The sequence below is a fragment of the Triturus cristatus genome, chromosome 2_2 (genome assembly GCF_964204655.1).
Source record: "Triturus cristatus chromosome 2_2, aTriCri1.1, whole genome shotgun sequence".
NCBI classification, from domain to species: domain Eukaryota; kingdom Metazoa; phylum Chordata; class Amphibia; order Caudata; family Salamandridae; genus Triturus; species Triturus cristatus.
In genome coordinates this window covers 220,400,100-220,422,920 of record NC_140582.1, presented here as the reverse complement: position 1 = coordinate 220,422,920, position 22,821 = coordinate 220,400,100, and the positions used below count along the sequence as shown (strand labels likewise).

General features: G+C 44.6%; 1 protein-coding gene across 3 annotated transcripts in view; it reads right to left on the bottom strand.

The window, feature by feature from the left end:
* The window catches only part of SUSD1 (sushi domain containing 1), a 611,958-nt gene that overhangs the window by 236,532 nt on the left and 352,605 nt on the right, over positions 1 to 22,821 (bottom strand). The gene's annotated exons all lie outside the window — the stretch shown is intronic.

The following is a 22,821-nucleotide window of genomic DNA, read 5'->3' as shown; positions in this document are numbered from 1 at the left end:
GCGGAAGTGACATCACACGCCTTTTGACCCTGTCCCCATTGATGTCGCAGGAAATTACATCACAAGACCATGGACCGGGTGACATCGCAGGAACTGTCACTGCATGACCTTTTGCATGGTACCAGGCGCGCAACACCCATTGGGCTCACCAGGCTTCAGCCCCCCCCCCCGTCATGTGTGTCAGCCCGGCAGCCGCACCCGAGTACTTCACAGGTCTTTAAAAGACCATTTACTCGTTAATAAGGTTTTTGTTGTGTTTTCACCCCTTCTTACAGCCACTCTGCCTATAGCTGGAAGACTTAGCCCCCCCCCGAAATCTTTTTCAGCCCCCCCCCCCCGAAAGTTGGCTCTAGTTGCCCGCCTGCATGGTACCATTACACAAAGTGATGCCTCTGACCTTGGGTTAGTTACATCAGACAGAAAGGTTGGAAAATCTTTAGCTGCAAATGACCTACTCTATAAACAAACACAGTTTATTCAATTCCTATTTAAAATGCTGCTACATACATTGTCTGTGTGAGATAGCATCTGTAGATACAGGATTGAGATAATGCAGCATTGGTTTAAGGCATATTAAATAGCGGACAACATTGGAAAATATGCTGGTGAAGTTGAAATCAGCCAATATCAATGTCGAATAACTTATATAATGGGGAGGTTGATGGGCCAGGAAAACTTAGCACAAGTCCACTTTGCCATCTGTGTTAGAAATTAAGAATACCATGTAATTAAAACTCAGTCTTAGAATGTGGATCACAGTGCTATTTAATGCAGATCAAGTTCTCCAGGCAACCTTCCTTTCCATGATTTGGTATATAGACTTTCTCAGCAAAGGAGCCTATGCACCTTCCCAGGTTTACTAATATTAATTTAAAAAGTGCAAATCACCAGTAGAATTTTTGTGTTGATCAATAGTACGCTCAGCAAGTTTGGTGGGTTTCGAAAAGGTGGCAAGAAGTTACCTACATGGAGGAAGATAATGGCTGCCATGCTGATACTGAAAGACTGACGAGAAGAGTAATTTGATGGCTGGAAATTAAGAGGCTGGCCTACATGACTGTTATTTTAATACCTTCGGTTACCATCATTGTAAAGAAGAGGGCGGTGACTGGGCAGTAAACAGTTGCCTGACTATATGATATAAAGAATCCAACAGTTCACATATCCTCAGACGAAGTTGAAGTTGAGTTTATTGTACAGATAATTAAAACCTTTACAATCATGCATGACATTTTTTTTGTCATTTTTAGTGACTTAAAAATAGACCGTTGTTAAAACACAATAACATTTTGATAAAATGTGACCCAAAAGTAGTATTAAACAGCAAAAAACTGAATATCGGACAGGCTAGGCATATAGAGTGAAGTGCAGAATGCTAGGCAGCAGTTGTTGCTTCTACAGGATTCTGGTTAAGGGTCATAAGTGTTCTACTTGTCTTACGATAAAAAGAGATGCTGATCAGAGAGCGTCTGCTTGCTGAGGTTTTACTATTTAGTAAAGCGGTATACGCATAGAGCCGTGGGGTGCTAGGGGGAGCAGAAAGCTGGGCAGCTGTGGCTATAAACTTGCTATAGAGTAAAACAAGGGAGCAGTGCATACCTTGAGAGGCAGCGTAAGGTGCGCGGCTGCATTGGTCTGGTGCCTAGCAGCAAGTTTGAATAGAGGGGCGGAACTGAAAAGGATGCTCCATGCAGATAAAAGGTGCAAAGTGCTAGGCAGCGGGTGTTGCATCTACAAGATATTAGTGAGAGGCGTCGGTGTTCAGCCTAACTTACAACAGGGTAAAGTGCTATGTGCTGAAAGTGCTGTTTTACGAGAATCTTACTGTGGGATAGGAAGCAATGCCTTCATTTGAGATTCTTGGATGCTGAATGCAATGATATGTGCAGAGACTTGCAATAGAGTTATGCATTATGGGATTTGGGGTATTTAGAAAGGATAGTTTGGTCAGCGTAAAAAGGGGGTTGGAGGGGGCATTCCGCCTGGTGCAAGACCTTCAAAGTGCATGGTGTACCAGTCTTTGCCATTACTAAAGTTCACATTTGCGACAGCAGCACAGTCCTTTAAAGTGCATGATGTGCCAATTTTAACGTTACTGAAGTTCTCGTTTAGGGCAGCAGCAGAGGCAGTGCCTTATAAAAATTGGAACAAGGTACCATAGTCCGTTCAGCTGTGATGCAGTCTGCAGACTGGGTGGCCTGCCTTTTTATGATCGTTTCTGCAGCGGATAAGTATTTTACCAGGCGACAGCTTAGTTGGACATCCTCACCAGAGAAGGATGCTAACAGTGCTTGTCTGCAAGTTCGAATGGATTTCTTATTGAAGAAAGTCTTAGCAAGATCTGTCGTTTCTGTTTTAGGGCCTTGCACTATATCCTCCTCCCCCTCCCCGCAGAGTCGGCAGATTGCTGGCTTCGGGGGACGTAGCCAGGGCGGCATGTGGTATGCAGATGGTAGTATGCCTAGGTGGAATTTCAGGAATTTCTCTTTTGTTGCTCTAGAGCAGCTGGTGAGAAGATAGGCTTGTGGTGATGCCTTGCTGTAGGTCTGCAAGGTAAACCAGCCGTGAGCGCGTTCTGTCAGGGCAGCTTTGTCCTGTATGAGTGATTATTATTATTATTATTATTATTAATCTTATAAGGCGCATAGCTACCAAAAAGCTTTCCCAGCGCCGCTGTACAGGAAAAAGTACAAGTAGTCAAACTGTCACAAACCTATTGATTGAATAACCAAGCCTTTAGGTGTCTACGAAAGTTACTGAAAACAGTTTCTTTCCTAAGGAATAAAGGAAGAGAATTCCAAAGAAGAGGGCCTAGATAGGCAAAGGATCGACCGCCCAGACGGGAACGTTTGATCATAGGTACTACAAACTTGGCCTGGGTAGCAGAACAGAGGGACCACGCATGAAGATTAGAATGAACAATGGCCTTTAGCTATTGAGGGGCACTACCAGACTTCACCTGGAACATATAGCTCAGGGTCTTGAACTTTACATGGCTCTCGACCCTGAGCCAACGAAGTTCACGAAGAGAGCGGGAGACAGGAGTCATTCGCGGAATCTGGCATAGCAGCCTAGCCGCTGCATTCTGTACCAATTGCAGTCTGCGGTTCACATCCTTATTGGCTCCCAAATATAGGATGTTGCCATAGTCCAATCTAGATGTGATAAGTGATTCCTTTTTGATCACGTTATTTACTATTTTTTTTAAAGTTGGCGATGGTCGCTGGTACCTCCCAAAGTTCCTGCAGTCCCAGTTGGTTAAGTGAGTTGTCCAAATAACGTCGGGATGGGCATGCCCCCTTGGTGTTCAGTTCTTTCCACAGATGCATGTTTAGTGAGTCAGGTGGACCCCTTTTGATTTTGAACCAGCTTTTGATAAATGCCCCTTTGCGGGCGAGCTCTTGCCTTTGGAGCCCAAGAATTGCTCTTGTTATTGTACGATCTAGAGTTTCTGCATCTCTCCCACATATAGCTTCACTCCCGGAGCTGATTGATGGTATAAGTTTCGCCTGGATCACTCTGATTAAGGGAAGAATATTTGGGCCAGAGATGTTATTCTTGAGGATTCTTAGTGCCACAGCGGTCGTTAATCCCCTTTTTTATGGCCTCAAGTTGAGCTGTGTACTTTCCTTTGTCATCAATAATGATTCCCAGGTACTTGTAGTTTTGTACAGCTTCCAGTTTACATGACGCCAAGTGCCAGTGAGGTTGTATCTTTTTTTTGCGCCAGTTCATGGAGAGGGTTTTAGTTTTTTCTCTCTTAATGCTAAGTTTGTTCTCCTCCGAGTACCGAGATGTAGTATCAAGCAGACTCTGTAAACCCACTGGTGTCTGGCTTATGAGCACCAAGTCATCCACGTAAAATAGGTTAGACAACTGAAGGCCACCTACTTTGGGAGCGTGAAAGTTGTTACCCTTGAGGGAAGTTGATAGCTCTGCCATGAAAAGATTAAAAAGTAGCGGGCGAGCACGCAGCCTTGCTTTAGTCCAGTGGCGATTGGGATCTTTTTTGTTAGGTGGTTTCCTGTGCCCAGTTTTACTTGCACCCAGGTGTTGCTGTGCAAGAGGACTAGCTGTTTTAGAAGTAGCGGTGGAATATTCAGCTTTTTTAGTTTTTGTCACAATAAGTTCCTATTTATATGGTCGAACGCTGAGCTGTAGTAGATGAAACATAGATACAAGGGCTGTTTTATGGCAAGTGCGGCGTCTATCATTAATGAGAGGGTCATGATGTTGGTGGTAGTACCCATGTTCTTGCAGACGCCTGTTTGGTTTATCGGGATTACAGAGATTTCCGTCGCCCAAGATGTTAATTCTTTGTAAGAGCAATCCTGCATTATATTGTGCTTTGTTATCAAGTAGAGCTACCACCCGGTAGTTTTTTGGGTTGTCCCTATTGCCTTTTTTGTAAATATTGGAGATGATCGAGCCCCTCCATGAGGATGGTATCTTCGATGTACGCAGGATTGATTCAAAGGTCGTTTTTAATACGGATGTCCAGTATTTTGGGTCTTGTTTGAATAGTATGGGTGGGATCCCGTTTGGACCTGGAGCTCCCTCATGCCTACCCTTTGAAATTCTTTTGCAGATTTGTTTACTCATGATTATGAAAGGCTGTTCTAAAATTATATTAGAAAGCAATTGAGATGTTGGAGCATTGCTTTCGGGCGAAAGGGTGTCAATATGTGGTTGAGTTTCAAGGTCTTTATTGAAGTGTGTTTGTAGAAAGGTTGTCCAAGCCTCTTCTGTTACATGTGAATTGATGCCTAGAATTGACGGTTTGGCAAGAGTGTTGACCTTTAGCCAGAATTGGGCACTGTTATTGATTTTAATGTCGTTCAGAAGTGTAGCCCAAAATGCTTCCTCAGCATCTTTTTTGAGGCACCAGATTAATTTCCTGAGCTTGACTTTCAGTTCCCTCAGTTCTTGTAAGGTTGTGGAATCGGAATTGCCTTTCTTCAATCTCCGAAGTGTGCGGTTTATCAGCATTTTAAGGTTTTTCAGTTGCACATTATTTCCAATATGGAGACAGGGGCTTTTGGGTCGATCAAGTCCTGAATTCCTGTTTAGGTGGGTACCCTTTTTTACACCATATTTGTCTCCTAGTTTTCTTGTGAACATCTCCCAGCTTCTCAGGCCATCAGAGTCTGCAGATTGTGCTTCTTCCACAAGTTGTTTTGCAAGGATGAGGAAGCCTTCCGAGTCATCCATATCCTCAGATGAAATACTATCTGCTGCCATGAATTGCTGTGGTTCACATGATGGTTGGGTTTCTTGCTATAAAGAGACTGACCTTAAGGGTTGATGCTCGTCTAGTATGAAAGCGAGAAGGTGGCTGAAAGGGCAGCAGACAAGGTTTACAGATCTCTGAATACAATAGTAATAGTGGCTACAAAGAACAGGTGCTGTGCTGATGCTTGGTAATCTTGATGAGAAAAAAAACTCTGTGAACAGCAAGTTCTGCTGGGCTATCAGGAAATCAAGGAGACTAACAGTGCCTTGCTATACAGTTTTCATAGCTCTAGCTGATGAGCTGAAGCTGCATATCTATTGTGACAGGAAGAAACTATCTAGACACCAAGTTGGTCCTTTGCCGATAGGGCCTGGCAGCGTGGTAGATGCTGTCTTCATGAACCTGCATAGGGTGATGTCTTGTGCAATCTCTGGCAGATGTCTTTGGGGAAAAAACAACTATTAGAATTAACAAGGTGCCTACATTTATATACGTAATCAGGAAGGGATAAGATAGCTCAGGGGACCAATGCATTCAATGTGGAGATCAGAGACATATAAGGGGAAAGTCATAAATGTGAATACTGGAGGCCCCACTTATACTTTCATTCTTCTGAGACCGACACGATGAGTAAGATTCAACTGAGTAATTATAAAAGCATTTGTTATCAATGTGAGAGACCATAATGATGGTAGACTTCATTATACAACTGTATTCATTAATACTATTTATTGGTATACAGCACATTATATGAGAGAACAGAATCCAAATAAAGACACATGAACTAGTGCATCTGCCCAGAGAAGGTCATGATATTCCCATGGGGTATTAACCAAGTTATGGCTACCGTACAGCACATTATTCTAGCCCCAGTGGAGTGCGAGAATTCTAAGAAACATCAATCTTAGAAAAAGATGGGATAACGGGGGACATACATGAGAACATTTAAGAATGCCACCACGAAACCAAGCTTCAGAGGAGCACAGACTCAGATTGCTCAGTTAGTGGCACGCAACTTGCACCTGTAGCGTGTCAGTCAGCACACAGGCTTGTATCTTTCACCCTCCTGGACTAGTCTAAGAGATGGGCTTACAGAGCCCAAGGCTGCATGAGTTGGCCAGTTCATTTTTAGAAGAGCCTGAAACCCAGTTTTGTGATGCATGCTGGCTGCTGATCTGGCTTTGTTGCGGTTTCCAGCATGCAAGTAGTAGCTGGCGTAAAACTGTACATTTCTATATGGCACAGGTAGGAATTTAGTATAGGATCTGATGCAGAGCACCTCCTCTCCATGACAACTCCTCTGTAACATACTCATCCTAGCTGGTGATCTCAATATCTTAGTACTGATACTGACTTGTTTTAGGCAGTCTGCTCCTATTCATACATGTATACACCTCAGTGCACACTGGGACCTGTAGTCCTGAAAGAGTTAAATTCATCTAATTGAACCAGCACATCTGATCTAATATTGTGTAAATGCAAACTCTAGCACCATCGAAATTGTGTCCTCAGTAGGTGCAGTAATAAACCTGCTGGGGGAAGAAGAGAAGAATAGTAGAGGCCTTAGCTGACCATGGGGAGGAGGTAGCACCTAAACATAGGTGATCTACAGCACAGGATTTGTGTTTATTTGTATTTTTGGTTTAGTGTTTCTGTAGCACAACCTTAGCTGGCTGGCTAGCAAAGGAGCGCTATACACAACAAAAAGAGCAGTGAAATGTAAGGAAGGGCATTAATTCCAAGGCTTGGAGGACCTACAATGTGCCGGAGCTTTATTAACATATATAAAATACCTACAAAATGCATACTAAGAAAAATGGTGATAACTAAAATCAGTTGAATGTCATTTTGGAGAGTGTTTGATGGAAAGACTGTCCTGGGTCTCTTCTACACCTTCTTGAAATGGACAATGTAAAGTATGTTTACCAAATGTTGTATGGAGCTCTGTGGGGTACAGGTGAAACCTATCCCTCTGTGTCACACCATAATTGTACCCCTAAAATCTCATTGTATCACTGGATGAGACGAAGAACAACCCCAAGCATAACTCTTCTAGTTGCTTCACTCCATTACTAAAGAAGATCACAGACATGTCTCTCACTGTACTACAGCCTGGAAACTAGAACACTCCTAGCATTTCAACAAAATAAACAGCATCCCCAGCCATGCCTATCACGCTGCATCACTGCGAGAAAAGAAGACAATCCCCGGTTTGTCTGTCACTGCATCACTGCAATGAATATGGAGCACCCCAACATATATCTATCACTCTGCCTCACTTTTAGCATTCTAAGAGTTTGTTGAAAGCATGTGCTCGCATCTCGTGGACCCGAATAGGGTGAAGCCTTCACCTCTGCATTTTCATGGTGTAAAATCTTATCTAAATGGCAACGCCTTGTTGCCTTGCTTCTGAACTCAAGACAAACAAATGCATTCACCTCCCCGGACAGTGGAAGTGTATTGATCGCATTCCTATGGTTGAGGGCGGAGAACAGACAGTGTAGTGGGAGAGTGTGGACTGGGTTCACCTTCAGAAATTCAATGAGGGCCTTATTAAGAAGGGGATGCTGATCACCTGTTTTTCATGAGTACTGCAGCTTGATAGGTGTAAGTATGAGGGGGGAAAGGGAAGACTGTAGTTTCTATTGTTCAGCTGAGGAAGCTTCTAGTCAGGGCCTTGCCCTTTGTCTGTCTGATGACTACTACAGGAAGGCTGAATGACAGATTCCTTGTGCCTATGTTGTGGGTGCTTCAGACTGAAAACAACCCCAGTGCTGCCTGCCCTGTGAAGCATTACTTTATGCAATTTCACAAAACAGACTCTGTTATCCTTAATCCAACCCTGATCACCAGAAGGAAATGGGAAGAGCATTTCAAGCACAAACATTGTTTTACGTTTTTCTTCCATCTGTTTTTTGAGAAAGTGAAACCAAATTTATTGTAAATCTATTTACCCACAGGTGATGGTGGTGTTCTCACAGCCTATAATGATCTTGCAATACATCCAAAGAATGTTGTTTCTTTCGAAAGTTTAGCATGCAATCTCAAGAAGCCTCCACAGTATTACTAAAATCTCAACATAAAGACTTCAATTATTGACTCTCCTTGCTGTTTTGCATGGCTCTCTCCTTCTTTTCCATCCCCTGCATGCCGCCTCTCTTCAAGTACAACATACTTCAAGTCATATGTATGTTTGCCTTTATTCCTATTCTTGTATCTCTACATCATTTCCACACCTCATTTCAAAGATCACAGCCTCTCCTTTAAGAGTCATAGCCCTGCAAACTAACAATACCTAATCTCCTGTAGCTCATCTATTAATAACACCAACCAACGCATGAATTCTGATACCCCACCTCTTCCACTGAAGATTGCGCCTAACTCCTATTAATTTAATCTACTGCATAGAGGGCCAGATGCATTAGGCATTTTTCTCCTCGCAAATAGGCCGATTCGCAGAATCAGCCCATTTATGCTTGCAAAAAATGCTTTTGCGATGCATCAAACCCAATATTGCGATTTGGTAACCTATTACCGAATTGAAAAATGGGTTCATGATTCGCTATTTGGAAGGGGCGTGTTTAGGGCGTCCCTTCCAAATAGCGAATCCTAACAGTATGCATGAATGTTTAGTGCGAGTGAATGCGGTTGCAAAACATTCGCATTTTTCCACCTACTTCAAGTAGGTGGTAAGACATTCGCAAATAGGAAGGGGTCCCCAAGGGACCGCTTCCCCTTTGTGAATGTTTGTAAAAGCATTTTTAAGAGCAGGCAGTGGTCCACGGACCACTGCCTGCTCTTAAAAAATGAAAGGAAAACTTTTCATTTGCATTTTTGTAAAATATCTTGTTTTCCTTTTAGGAAAACGGGCTGCTTTACAAAAAAAACGATTTCTTTATTAAAAAGCAATCACAGACATGGTGGTCTGCTGATCTCAGCAGGCCACCATCCCTGTGATTTAGGCAAATTCCTAGGGTGTCGCAAATTGCGACTAACTCATTAATATTCACGAGGTAGGTCATTTGCGCCCCCTTAGGAATCACAGAAAGTGTACTGCACACTTTCATGCATGTTTTGCAATTCCCTAATTGCGAATCGCAGAGATTCGCAATTGGGGAATTGCAAAACATTTTTTTGATGCATCTGGCCCAGAAATTCTAGTAAATGCACAGCACATTTTTCTTAAAAGGGAAAGACTAATTCAAATAACCTCCAAACCAACAAGCTCAAAAAAAATCCTACTGACTCTAGCTTCTGGCGTACCATGCTGTCTTGCATAAAGTGCAAACCTGGGAACTAAAACAAAGATTTCATAGTGAGGAGGGGTGACCCTGGCATCAAGCCCCCTCTTGCAAAAAGAAAATAAATGCTTTTCACACCCCGTAATGGACGTCAGCATTTCAAAGCCTCCGAAAGCAAGCGGAAAATCCACTGTTTACAATGGTTTTCAGCATGTTTTCCCTGCAACCATGTGATTTCAACACCTCATTGGGTGACCGTGTGAAGGGGGCCGATATCGTGTCACACAGGGGCACCGTGTGAGTTGGCAGGCAGGGCCGTACTGGGAACTGAAATCAGCCCTGGCAAAATTTGGCAGACCAGCCCCCGTCAAATTTGGCAGACCAGCCCCTGTCCAGCGCCGAGCGAGCGAGCGCAGCGAGTGAGCCCGACCGCTACTAGGGGTGTTTGGGGGGGTTCTCCCCCCAAGAAAATTTTGGAAAACAACCGACCAAAATGGTGAATTTTACAGCACATATTTCATTACATATTCAATTGTTTCAACTTTCAAACCACAGTAAATAGTAGATGATGACCTTCAAGAGCACCAGGTTACCCACCCAGTCATATGTACCCATAGACATTCTTTCAGAGAGCACCAAAAATAGGCACAAGTAGTAAATCAGAGAGAAATAAAAGTGAGACCAGCCCCCACATGGTGTGTAGCGAGCAAGTGCAGTGAGCAACCACTATTAGGGGGAGTTTGGGGGGGTTGAACTTGTCCCCCCCACACAAGAAATTTGGGAGACAGAAAGGCCAAAAAAAAAAGTATTTTTCAACACATTTTTCATTACATATTGGATTGTATTAATTTTTAAAGCATAGTAAATGATTACCTTAAGGAGCACCAAGATACACAGTCATAAAACACAGACATTCCTACAGAGAACACTAAAAAATGAAATGCCGAGCACAAAACATGAATTTAAATATAACCAATTTATTCTTCATATAAAATAGCATAAAGACATTTAAAAACGCACTTAACTTCAAACAATTGTGCAAAGGTTCAGAGTAAAAAGTGTAAAGACAATGTGCAAACATTAAATGATCGCTTGTCAGAATTTGTTGAGAGACGGCACATGGTCGTGTGAGATCGCATGGGAGTGGTGGTGGCCAAGACAGAGTGAGAGGCCTCTCTCCAGTGCAGTTGTAAGAAATAGCATATTAAAGTTTCGGATCATGTGTCACGAATAGACTGCACAATCTTGAGTGATCATAACTCTTCAAGAGAGTGTTTCCTAGGACAGACTCAGAGAAACTACAGAAAATAAAATCTCAACAGAAGGAGAAACTGCTTCATTGAACAGAGTCAGGCTGAGGCATGGTGTGAAACAGAATAAGATCACAACTGAAGAATAGAGTCCACTACCTAGGACATGCTCAGAGATAGCACAGTACAGAGTGAAATTACAACCTGCAGATTACTTCCTGAGTAGGTGTACAAGATTGAAATTGCATACATTGCTGCCCAGAACTCTTTAAGGGGCCGTACTGGGATGATCACAACACCCTTCTGGCCACTCTTGATTTTTCAACAAAATGTGCTGTGTTTTAGGCTTTTTTTTGTTGCTTTTTAAGACTGTTTCAACGTCAACTATACAGAATAAAAACTACATTCTGATTTTTTTATTTTGTACGCTGACACACATTAAGCACCGACATGTGATGTCACACATGAGCACACAGGCCACTGAGCCCAGGAAGTGTGGAAGTGTCACACATAAGCACCTAGGCACTGACTCAGGCCTGGTGGTCAGTAAGCATGCAAACATCACACATAAGCACCCAGGCCAGTAAGCATGGAAATGTCACACATAACCACCCAGGCTGCCAGAAGGCATGGAAATGTCTCAAATGGCACCCTGGCCAGAAAGCATGAAACATTAACCCAAAAGCCCTGTCCTTGACATGACACATGTGGCAGTTGAGACCCGGAGGTATCATAGCGCTTTACATGAGGAATATCACTCGAGTGGGTGGCACAATAAGTGTTGCAAGCCCACTAGCAGCATTTCATGTACAGTCCCTCCCTGGGTATATGCAGAACCACATTTCTAGGGACTTACAAGTAAATTAAATTTGCCAATTCAGTGTCAGCCAATTTTACCATGTTTGAAAGGAAAGAGTGCAAGCACTTTAGTACTGGTTAGCGGATGGTGGTAAAGTGCACTGAGCCCTAAGAGCCAACAAAAATGGCCTTTTTTGATGTAATAAAGCAGATCGAACCGGATTTTAATTTGGAGGAATCTGAGGCCAACAAGGACTTAGCTAACCATGTCTCAGCAGTCAGTATGAACAATATGTATCTAAAACCATTTTACATGTGCTAATGGCGCTGGGACTTTCTGTAGCTTCTCATTTTCCGCCCAGCTGTTTCAACGTCTACAATGTGCGCATCTGTACTTCACATGCAAACAGTGAACGGTCATTGGGGTGTGGGCAACATGCCGGAAGATATCGACTGGCTTCACAAGCTGTACCACACCCTGATCATGGAGAAGATCTCAGCTACAGTAAACCACCAGCCACAACAGTTTGAGAAACAGTGGGGCCCCTGCTTGAATTTTCTCACAAATGCATTTTGAGAACTCTTGCCTGAAATATATACGAGTGCTGCACCTCACAGGCCTGGGTTACTGTACAATGGACCTGCTCCTAAAGGGCAAAATGGATCCTTTATCAAGCTTATGAGTGAACAGAGGGAAGAAGTGGTAAAACCTTGCGTAGGCCTCTGATGATCATATGGCAGTTCGAGGCCACTTTATTAACATGTGACTCCAGACTCAGCTTCTCATTGAAGCTGACCCCCAAGTTACGCACTGTCTTCACAGGGACCAGAGGTGTGTCCAGGGGAAGAGGCCAAAAATTAGAAGGCAGAGCCTGCGGCACTTTGCCCACTGCACAGTGCAGAATCTCAGTTTTAGCACTATTAAATTGCAAAGCATTATTTTTCAGCCAAGACACCATTTCTGTCATACATTTGTGAAAAATAGTTAAGGAGTCCGCATGATACCCCTCCAGGGAAACAATCAGTTGCGTGTCATCAGCATAGTTGACCGCCCTTATCTCTCCTTAGTCTTACAAGGTACAGTAAAACACACTCTCTTTCTAAATGTTATCACTCTAAAAAAGTGCTTTTCTTCCATGTAATGTCCCTTTGATGGGAAGAGGAGGTTTCTAAGGTGGGAGTATCTAGCAAGTGATTCTACTCGGGCTCCCTCTGTGCGAGCCTTCAGGGAGAAACCCTCTTCATTACTACCTCCACCTGACCCCTGACTGTGCAGCGCACTCCCTTACAGACTTGATGATCCACTTTTCTACCACCCCTCTACATTACACCTTATCTCACAGCTGACCTTGGGACCCAGCCCCATATCAGCCACCATTCAGTTCCACTTTCATTATTCCCAGTAAAAAACAAAAGTAAAATCACCTTCAAATTTGAAACATTGAATATAGCAGTAAATGTAATCAGCATGCATGTTAAAGTATGCTCTACAGTTGTCCTAATCACATGACTGTTAATTAAATAAACAAAAACAGAAAGGCCCTGACAGGGCCGGCTTTAGTGCTGGTACAAAAGTCTTTTTGACCTCTTTCTCTGTAGATAACTTACCAACCACCCTCCAACAGTGCTCTTCATCTCTCCGTAGCCACTCCCCCTCATGGCCTCCTCCTCAGACTCCCTAACTACCACCCTCCACCAGTGCCCCTCATCTCTCCGTAGCTCCCACACCCCATGACCTCCTCCTCAGATTCCCTCACTGCCAACCTTCACCAGCACCCCTCATCACTCCGTAGTTTCCCCCCACCCCATGACCCCCTCATCGGATTCCCTCACTGCCATCCTCCACTAGTGCCCCTCATTTCTCTGTAGCCCCCCCACCCCATGACCTCCTCCTCAGATTCCCTCACTGCCATCCTCCACTAGTGCCCCTCATTTCTCTGTAGCCCCCCACCCCATGACCTACTCAGATTCCCTCACCGCTCCCTCCACCAGCGCCCCTCATCTGTCTGTAGTTTCCCCTCCATCCCGTGACCACCTCCTCGGATTCCCTCACTGCTCCCTTCACTAGCGCCCCTCATCTCTCTGTAGTTCCCCCCCCCCTACCCCGTGACCTCCTCCTCGGATTCCCTCACTGCCACCCCCACCAGTGCCCCTCATCTCTCTGTAGTTCCCTTCCAGCCTGTGACCCACCTCCTCCTCAGATTCCCTCACTGCCACCCTCCACTATTGCCCCTCATCGCTCTGTAGTTCCCCCTGCCCCATGACATCCTCGTTGGCTTCCCTCACTGCCACCCTCCATTAGTACCCCTCATCTCTCCTGTAGTTCCCCCACCTCATGACCTCCACCTCGGTTTCCCTCACTGCCACTCTCCACTAGTGCCCCTCAGCTCTCTGTAGTTCCCCCCACCCCGTGACCTCCTCCTCTGACTCCCTCACTGCCACCCTCCCTCACTGTCTGCCACCCACACCCTTCATCTCTCCGTAGCTCCCCCCACCCCATGACCTCTTTCTGGTATTCCCTCACTGCCACCCTCCACTAGTGCCCCTTATCTCTCCGTTGCCCCTCTCTCATACCCATTCCATTCGTTGTATAGCACTACTCATATCAGTGTAAGGTGTCACAGTACTTTACATAACAGCAGCACACATTATACAGAGACAATAAATCAAAATCAGTTTACGCGAAATGTCACATAAACTAATGAGGATTACAAGGTGTAGAAATCACTTCATCCATTCTGGTGGGCAGTATATTTTACGGGGGTTTGGTCGGGACTCGGAGAAGCACAAAGTCAGGATTTAAAGAGTACTCCAGTGGTCAGGGTTGGCTTTACTGATAAAAATGTATAACTGCCCAAACAAACTCTTATTAGTAACATTAGAATAATGAAAGAATGGAGAAGTTCTAACTACATCACAACACAAAAAAGCGAAGTTTGTATGCAGTTTTTTGATGACAGTTCATTGGTCACTGTCTTATGTTAACTTCTGAACTGCAAGTAACACAAGGATATCTGTGACAGAGGTAGTAACCCACTGAGCTATTCCCATAAAATTCAGTTTATCTGCATTTACGAACTACCAACCGACAAATGGTTGCTCTGCAGCAGGATCGTAAATCACAAGATAACAGTTTTTATTGTTGTTGTACTTCGGTGGCAGATTCACTGCGACTGCGAGGGCTAAGGAGGCTCATGTTTGGTGGGCCTGGCCCACCCTCTAGAACCGGGCCTGGTAGGTAGTGGTGCAGCCTGCTAGCATAGCCGGAGTCTTGCACGCAGCCTCAGGCACAGGCAGGCCTGGCAGCCTGAGCCAGCCAGTGGCTGGCTCAGGCGGCCAGGCCTGCCTGTGCCTGAGGCTGCGAGCAAGACTCCGGCTATGCTAGCAGGCTGCACCACTACCTACCAGGCAATGGCATCGCGGCTGTGTTGTCCGCCCCCTGGCCCCTGCTCACGAACAGCAAGGAGGCCTGCCTGCAGTGCTCAGTGATCTAAATGCCTTGCCTGGCTGGCTCTAATCTAAGTAAATCCACAATCCAGACTCAGGCCAGGGGCCCCCAGGGTGCTAGTGCGCTGCGCTGACCGGCCGGGCATCAATAAAAAATAAGGGATAGGCCAAGGAAGGCCCTGGGCCGGGCGGGAAAGCAAGGCCTATACGCTATACCCTTTGTTTAATCCCGGCCCGGCCCACAGTAGTGTCAAACAAATACCATTCAATTTGCCAACCAATGCCATGCATGCCATGTAGACACTGTCACAGTGTCACAGTGTCACACTGACTCACCTCGGCGGGTGGCGGCCTGGCGGGCGACGAGTCGACGGCGGACAGTCGGTGTACTAGGGACAGGTGTCACAGCAGCAGTCAGAGGCTAGAATTAATTTAGAAATAAATTATGGGGTGCCCGTGCCTCTTTCCCTCAGTAGTCTCTGTCTTGTTCTTAGTGGCTGGCTGTTGTGTGTTGGTCTCTGGATTCTGGAATGCTCCTTGGTCGGGCCGGGGTCACGCGCACTTTTTATTGTGTAACGCCAATGCGCATGTCACCAGGCCGCCCCACCCTAAGGTGGGGGTGGGTTGAACGGACACCGCGGTCTGCGCACACGCGCGGGCTGGCGCAGGAGGAGATTTCTGCGACTGCGCGCTGTGCGCCCGAGTGACGACCCACCCACCCACCCCCTAATACTAATGCATTGCAGGTCAGGTGATATAAATAATAAAATTATTGCAGCAGGCGAAGGCGAGTGATGATGTCAGTGAACTCTGACTGGTGATGAATAAAATTGTGCTTTTTGCAGACTGTCCCGCACCCACGCGGAGTGAGGAGAGACGTGACGTGACACACAGAGAGTCGATCAGAGTAGTGATTTCCATCTTAGTAACGCCGTCGGCGGCGTCGCGTCGTCGGACCAAAAAATTGGCCCCAGCATTGAAACCGGCCCCCTGCCAAAAAACCGGCCCCCACCCCTGGCAGCCTACCGGGGGATTGCCCGGTGCCCGGCATTGCCAGTCCGGGCCTGTTGGCAGGTCTGAAAGTGCTACAGTACTGGTTCAGCTGTGCTAAGTACTATATAAATGCAATTACAATACAATTCAATATATAACACACACTAGTACGATAACACTCAGCGGTTGGTCAGTCAAATGTAGACCATACAGACTGTATAATACTGATTGTAATGCTTGACACTCTTGCCTAAGACAAAACTGTGAGTCAAGTCCATCACCTGGTATGGTACCAGTCCACAGCAACAAACCATACATGACAATCTGAACAAGCACAGAATAACAGAAGAGATCTGCCACATGCAGCATGACTTTAATTTAGTCCACTACTGTGGATCTGAACTAGATACATGCTACGACTACCTTTTGGCATCTCACAATGGCAATCAGATGCCGGATGATAGTAGCAGATGCCTTCCTAGCAGATCTCTGATCTCGGTCTTCCTCGAACCTACGTCTTCTCAGAATGACAAACTTTAAACAAAATATCTCAGAATGGACAACCCAGTGCAGCAACCAGCTAAGTGGGCTATGAAAATGAGAAATGCCATAAAGGGAACTGCAGAGATGCTCAAAACTGTCAGCTTGCTGAAAGATATAAACTGAGCATCTGTTTTTTACACTTCCCCATTCATCACACTGTTAAGGGGCTCGTCCCATAACATGGTGGTCCTCATGCACGACATGGAAACTCTTCCACACAGGATCAAAACAAAGACAACACCCTTCCAACCATACACCCCACAAGGTTTAGGCGAGCGCTTCAACACACCACATAGGGGTAGTAAGTGCTGTACAAATTTTGCAATACAATACAATGCAAATACATGTGAGTGTACTTCCTGTGAGAAAGTAGCCTCAAACTATGAGATTGGATTGAAATGCCAATAAAATATAAGGATGCCGCAGTTGTTTTCAGTGTTATCATGTAAGACAGGGAAACATGTTAGTGCCCTTACATTATCACTTGAGGGATGTGGCACCTGTTTGAAGGACATTTCACTAGGGCATCTCCCAGTGCAAAAGAGGACAGATACTTTGTGGTATTTATCCCGTTACATGAATTTCACTATCTGTTTTTAATGGTGATACAGCATACCTAAAGTGTCACAAATCAGGTAATAGAATGGCATATATAAGCACGATAAACATGGGAAACGTCACACACAAGCTATATCAACAAGCATTGGCATAGCCAATAGGTCTCGCCTTTGGGACCTTATAAGTATTTAGTTATGCAGCACAATATCCTCGGTACAATAACATTAACTGTTGCATGGCTAAACAGTTATAAGATCCCAAAGGTGAGACCTATTGGCTATGCCAATGCTTGTCTTGCATACTGAAATCCTTAGGTGCTCGAAGGGTGTAGGTTGTCTTGCATGCCGTTTTATATTGTGCCAATGTTGACATGCAATTCACACATTTTAGTACCGGCGCATTGACTAGAAACAATGTCACCACACTACCTCTTTTTCCGTAAAAGTTAATCAAAATGTATTCAGGGGTTCACATATGAAAGATTTTTTACATTTTTCTCTTTAACACCAAACTACCTTCTTCCAAAACCTACAAGATTGAATTTTTACAATGTATTGAATCAATAGTCAATGCGCTAGTACAAAAAAGTGGGAATTGCATATTATCATTGGCATTTTGTTGTTTCTTGTTCCAATAGGGCTCAGTCTTGCTGATTGGAGCCTAAACCCCTTGTTGCTTCTTGTTTTTTATTGTGAACATAAATTCAAAGTCAATGAAGCAAAGAGATTTGTATGAAGATCAACCTGTCCGAGCTTGTCCCTTGCAAATAGTAATATGCACAGAATTTACCTGCACTGTATTACCCAGACATGTGAGAGACTGGATGAGTCAGATCTGAACACCATCCATGCCCTCATGAGTCATGACAGTAGCCTCAAGGATTGACATCAGCACACTGATAGCCAAACTTCATGAACATTTTATAGGCTTTATCACATAGTACAATGAATTATTCTACAAGGGACTTGTAACATCCTTACGCAAATGTCAAGTACCTCACAGTCATGAACATGAGTCTGGCGTCTTCTAATGCAGTGTTCATGAAAATCAGACCATGTGTGGGTCTGGATTGCTGCCAAACGTCTCTAAGTGGCAGAGATTTCAAAGTAATTAGCTAGTACAAAAATCTATTGTCCTCCCTTGCTCCTCTGTCCAAGCTCCTATTCCAAGGTACCTTCAAAACCACTATCTCTTCAACAAACCATCCGTGGGAGAGCCCCAGAATACTTTATTTACAAAATACAAACTACATTCTTTTCTGGCCCCTGCTCCACCCCAAGCAGACCTCAAGGTCCCCCAAAGGTCTCCATCTCCAAAGGGCATAAGCATCGCGCAGTCCATGTACCCTTGCATTCGCAAGACTCGCTCTTTATGAATTTTCCTTTTTATCCAATACTCAGAGTCAAAAGCTCCTTGACATGGTTTATTTAGTTTATCACCCAGCTGTACTGATACATTCTGAAGTTACCACTTGAGGTTTTTATTCTTAATTTCTGAAGCTGACTTTGCACGTGGGTGATAGCTCTTTGGCACTACAGGTGCTGCACTGGTGAAAGTGCAGAAATGTCATCACTCTTCTCAAACGCTGTCAAATTGTTGAGGACTGTCCGCAAATGCAAGTAACTGAAATGTCAGATGCATTGAGGATTCCCACTGCCATGTGTGTGTGTGTCTGTCTGAAGTGTTTAGAAGTTCTTCTTTTGCTGTGCCACAAAAAAAAAGAACAGGGAAGCAGGGGCATTTTCTTGATTGCAGGGACAGGCCAGAGAGCAAACCACTGTTTGCACCTATGTTCGAGTTATACGTTTTTCGGCAAAGTTCATTGGTCGGTTTTTCACCTGACAAATTAAGGAATGTCAAGCCTGCAGAAATGTTAGGGATGAAAAATATCCTGGACGTGAAGGTCTTAGTTTCGCAGTCGCCAACATCGGCCATTTTCGGGTCAGCATTCTTAATTTTAGTTTTATGTCGCATCCGATATATAAAGATTCCCAGCGTATCGTTACTTATAGTGCCAGTTAAAATAAAAAATAAAAAATGCAATTACATAGTCATTAATCGAGGCCTAGAATTTTTACTATGTCTTAATTGAGAATATCGTACCTGATCAATGCTTAACATACCAGTAAAACAAGTAAAGATATATCAGTGATTTAGTAAATAGTTTAAATAAAAACGACATTGTTTGGACGGCTGCAATGTAAATGTTCACGTTAAAACGGAAACCCTGGACAGACTTGAGCAAGGTGTCCCCGAGAGCATGCGATGACGCACCTGTCATCTTTACCCTCACTTGAGAGGGAAAAACGTAGCAGTTCCCCAAAGTGCAAGCATGACCCCACTCCCATCACTGCAAGCCGAGATTTACAAGGCGGCTAAAAATAGCCATGATCAGATTATCAATTGGGAGAACAGCGGGCTTATTTAACCGGCCTGGGATAAACTCTGACTGTAACCTTTTGAACAGATGATTTAATGTCAAATAGAAGGTGTTTGCAGAATCTGTTTATACTGTGTAAGCAGGGCCGACGTAAATCACTTTCCTAAGCCTCGAAAGTAAGACGGCTGCATCTTCTGTGCTTCGTCGAGCCTCACAGATAACCGAGGTAGGCGGCCTCCCCTCCACAAGCCTGCGCCTGAGACTGGTGCCGCTCACCACCCTATCTGCTTTTCAGAGGAACGAGAACAGAACATTGGCGGCGTGAACATTTAAAGATGAAATACTTCTTTTTCAGAAGGGAAACTGTGCCAAGCTGTATTTTCTTTATAATACTGCAAGGCAATGGGCTGTCTCTGCCAGTAATGCTTCCGGATGGCAGACCACTTACCGGAGAAGCAATTAACTAGCATCTCAGCAGACCGCTTTGAAGTCTGAAAATACAGGGAAAGTTTTTTTTCTAAAAAGAAAAGAACGTCACTAAAAAGTCAAGCACAAGCGCGCGCACCTCACTCAGCAGCAGGGGGAGGGGAGAGAGGAGGGGGCCTGCGCGATTCCCTTGCGGGAGCGAGCGGTAAGGCGCGATAATTGCTACCATATGGCGCTGCCGCTCGCTCCCGCAAGGGAATGGCCACACGTGCACGTGTTGCCATTGGAAGTAATGCAACGCGTGCACGTTTTTGCCCGCAAAGCTGAATCGATTTCAAGAGGTCTCTTTCCTAATCAGCGCATGCGTGCTGCTTAAGCGAGACCTAAAAACTTCCAGCTATGTATTCTGCCATGGATTTTATTAAAACAATGCTACCTGAATGCTATTCCAAAAAAATAATACTAATGAATGTGAAAGGCAATCATTTTCCTTTCACATGCAACTTCACTTATTCATTTTTTGTAATTTCAATAAAACTCGAATTTTGGGCTACGTAAAGTGACCCAAACCCCTTTGTATCTTGAAGTGGCTTCATATTCACTGAACAGCTATGATTGTATCACAGATTTTAAATTTCCAGTTCATATTTATTTTTAAATAACATATTTGACGATAGTTGTGTCACAGCAGACAATGGGGTCCATTTGATCCACTGCCTAAAGTTGTGCCTCGCACTGCTCCTGAGTGATGTAGGAATGTGCGCTAAATATGATTGCACTGCTCCTCAAAATTGGAAGTTAGAAAATGTAAATGCCTCTTATGTCCTTCAGCAAACAGAGACATGTATTTGTCATCTGGGAAGCCGGACACATTTTTGCTTTCTTCACATATGTATGTGTTACAAAGAATGGAATCTGTTCATTCAAATCATATATAAAAATAGCTTTACTTTTTGCTGAAGAGAGAATTAACCAGTCCTTTGCTTAAGCTGTGTAGAAAATGAAAAGTTGGTTTAGTCGTACGTATTGACAGTTTAATTACATCACAAATAAAGAGAAACAGCTCTTGGTCATAAAAGCAACCATTGATCTGCAAGAAGCAAAATATTTAGAAAAAATAAATCAGTCTACAATGCAATGCCTGCATGATTTCTGATCTTGTAAATGTAGTACCTGCTGTGTTGCCTAATCACTGCCCCAGGCAGGGGCGTAACACAGGCCCCCGCATTCCCCGCAGTACGGGGGGCCCCCAAGCTCCAGGGGGCACCCTCAGCACTGCACTTTGGCCGGGGAGCTCCTGATAGAGTCCGGAGGGGGGCCCTCCACGTACCTTGCAGGGGGGGCCCCCTCAATTATCGTTACGCCACTGGCCCTAGCCCCAGCCTACCTGCATGTGCATTAGCAGCGTGGCGTGGACCTCCAGGACTGGGTAGAGACTCTGCACAGCCACACTGGGACACACATTCCCGATGTACCATGCTGGGAGTCCAACCTTTCTAGGAACCGTGGTGCTACAACTTTGCAAGCCAAGGCACCGGCTACAGAAGACTTCGTGGTCTCTGACTTTAATGCAGGGCCCACGTGGCAAACACCTGAACAAAGCACATGCGCAGAAGACACGCGCTGCAAATGTGCGCCGTGATGCTGCTAGCGCTGTGGCTGCAATACAGTGCGAACAGTAAAACTGGCACCTCACATAAATGCGGGTAACATCACAGAAGACTGGAATTGTAAGAAAAACTGTTCAAATTCAAACAGAATGTAATATATATTTTAATCTAGAGGCTAAATGGCGGAACTGCTGTGTCCGGACAAACGTTTATGGAAGCCAAGGGTCGCATGCAAAGAGACAGGAGTCGCAACAGGTGACCTAGGGGTCGCAGTTACAACCCCTGGCGACCCCCAATTGATGTCCATGGTGGTTTCCCCTGACATTTTGCCTTCGGACCTTCTGCTTTTGCAAACTTTGTTTTTGCTGACTATAGGTCTCTGGGCACTTTACAACTGCTAACCAGTGCTAAGGTGTATGTGCTCTCTGCCTAAAACATAATAACATTGGCTTTTCCACAATTGACATATTTAATTTACAAATAAGTCACTAGTAACATGTGCACAGTGGCTGTATATTAAATGCTACGAGTGGGCCTGTAGTCCTGATAGAACCACACACTTTTGTAGTCCTTTAAACATGTCTCAGGCCTGCCATTGCAGAGCTTGTGTGTGTAGGTTTAAACTGCCATGTTGACATGCAAGTTAAACCTCTTGGCATGCCCAATCCTTCCTTTTATATACATATAATTCACCCCTAATGTAGGCCCTTGACAGTCCAAGGGCAGGGTGCAGGGTATTTGACATGTAGGCCATGTACTTTTATGTTTTACATGTCCTGCTGGTGAAAAACTGTTACATTTGTTTTTCACTACTGAAAGGCCTATCTCTCCCATAGAACATTACCTTATTATATTTTATAAGTTTCATTTCCAATTGGGAAGAGTTTGGACCCTCAAGTTTGATGACTCTGGAACCATAATATAAAATCACAACTTATGGTGAAGTCGGATTTTAAAGTTCAATTCTGAAAATGCCACTTTTAGATAGTTGGCATTTTGTTACTTTAACCATTTGATGGCACTTCCTTTAGACAAGTTAAACACAAGCTTCCAAAAGCTGGGCCTTACTGTCTGACCAGGGCTGGACTAGGGAACCAAAAGCAGCCCTGGCAAAATGTTCAAACCAGCCCCGCTCTCCTCACACTCTCTCTCTTTCCATCCAGGAATTTTCTCTCTGTCCTTCTCTCTTCTCGCTTTTCCCTCTCTGACATCTTTCTCTCCACTACCCTCTCTCTTTCTCCATCTCTTGAAGCCCCCCCCCTGCCTGGTGCAATTAACCTTGGAGAGCTGGAAAAAATGAGAGGTCCGACAAGCACTGGGCTTTCAAAACCAGCCTCCAATG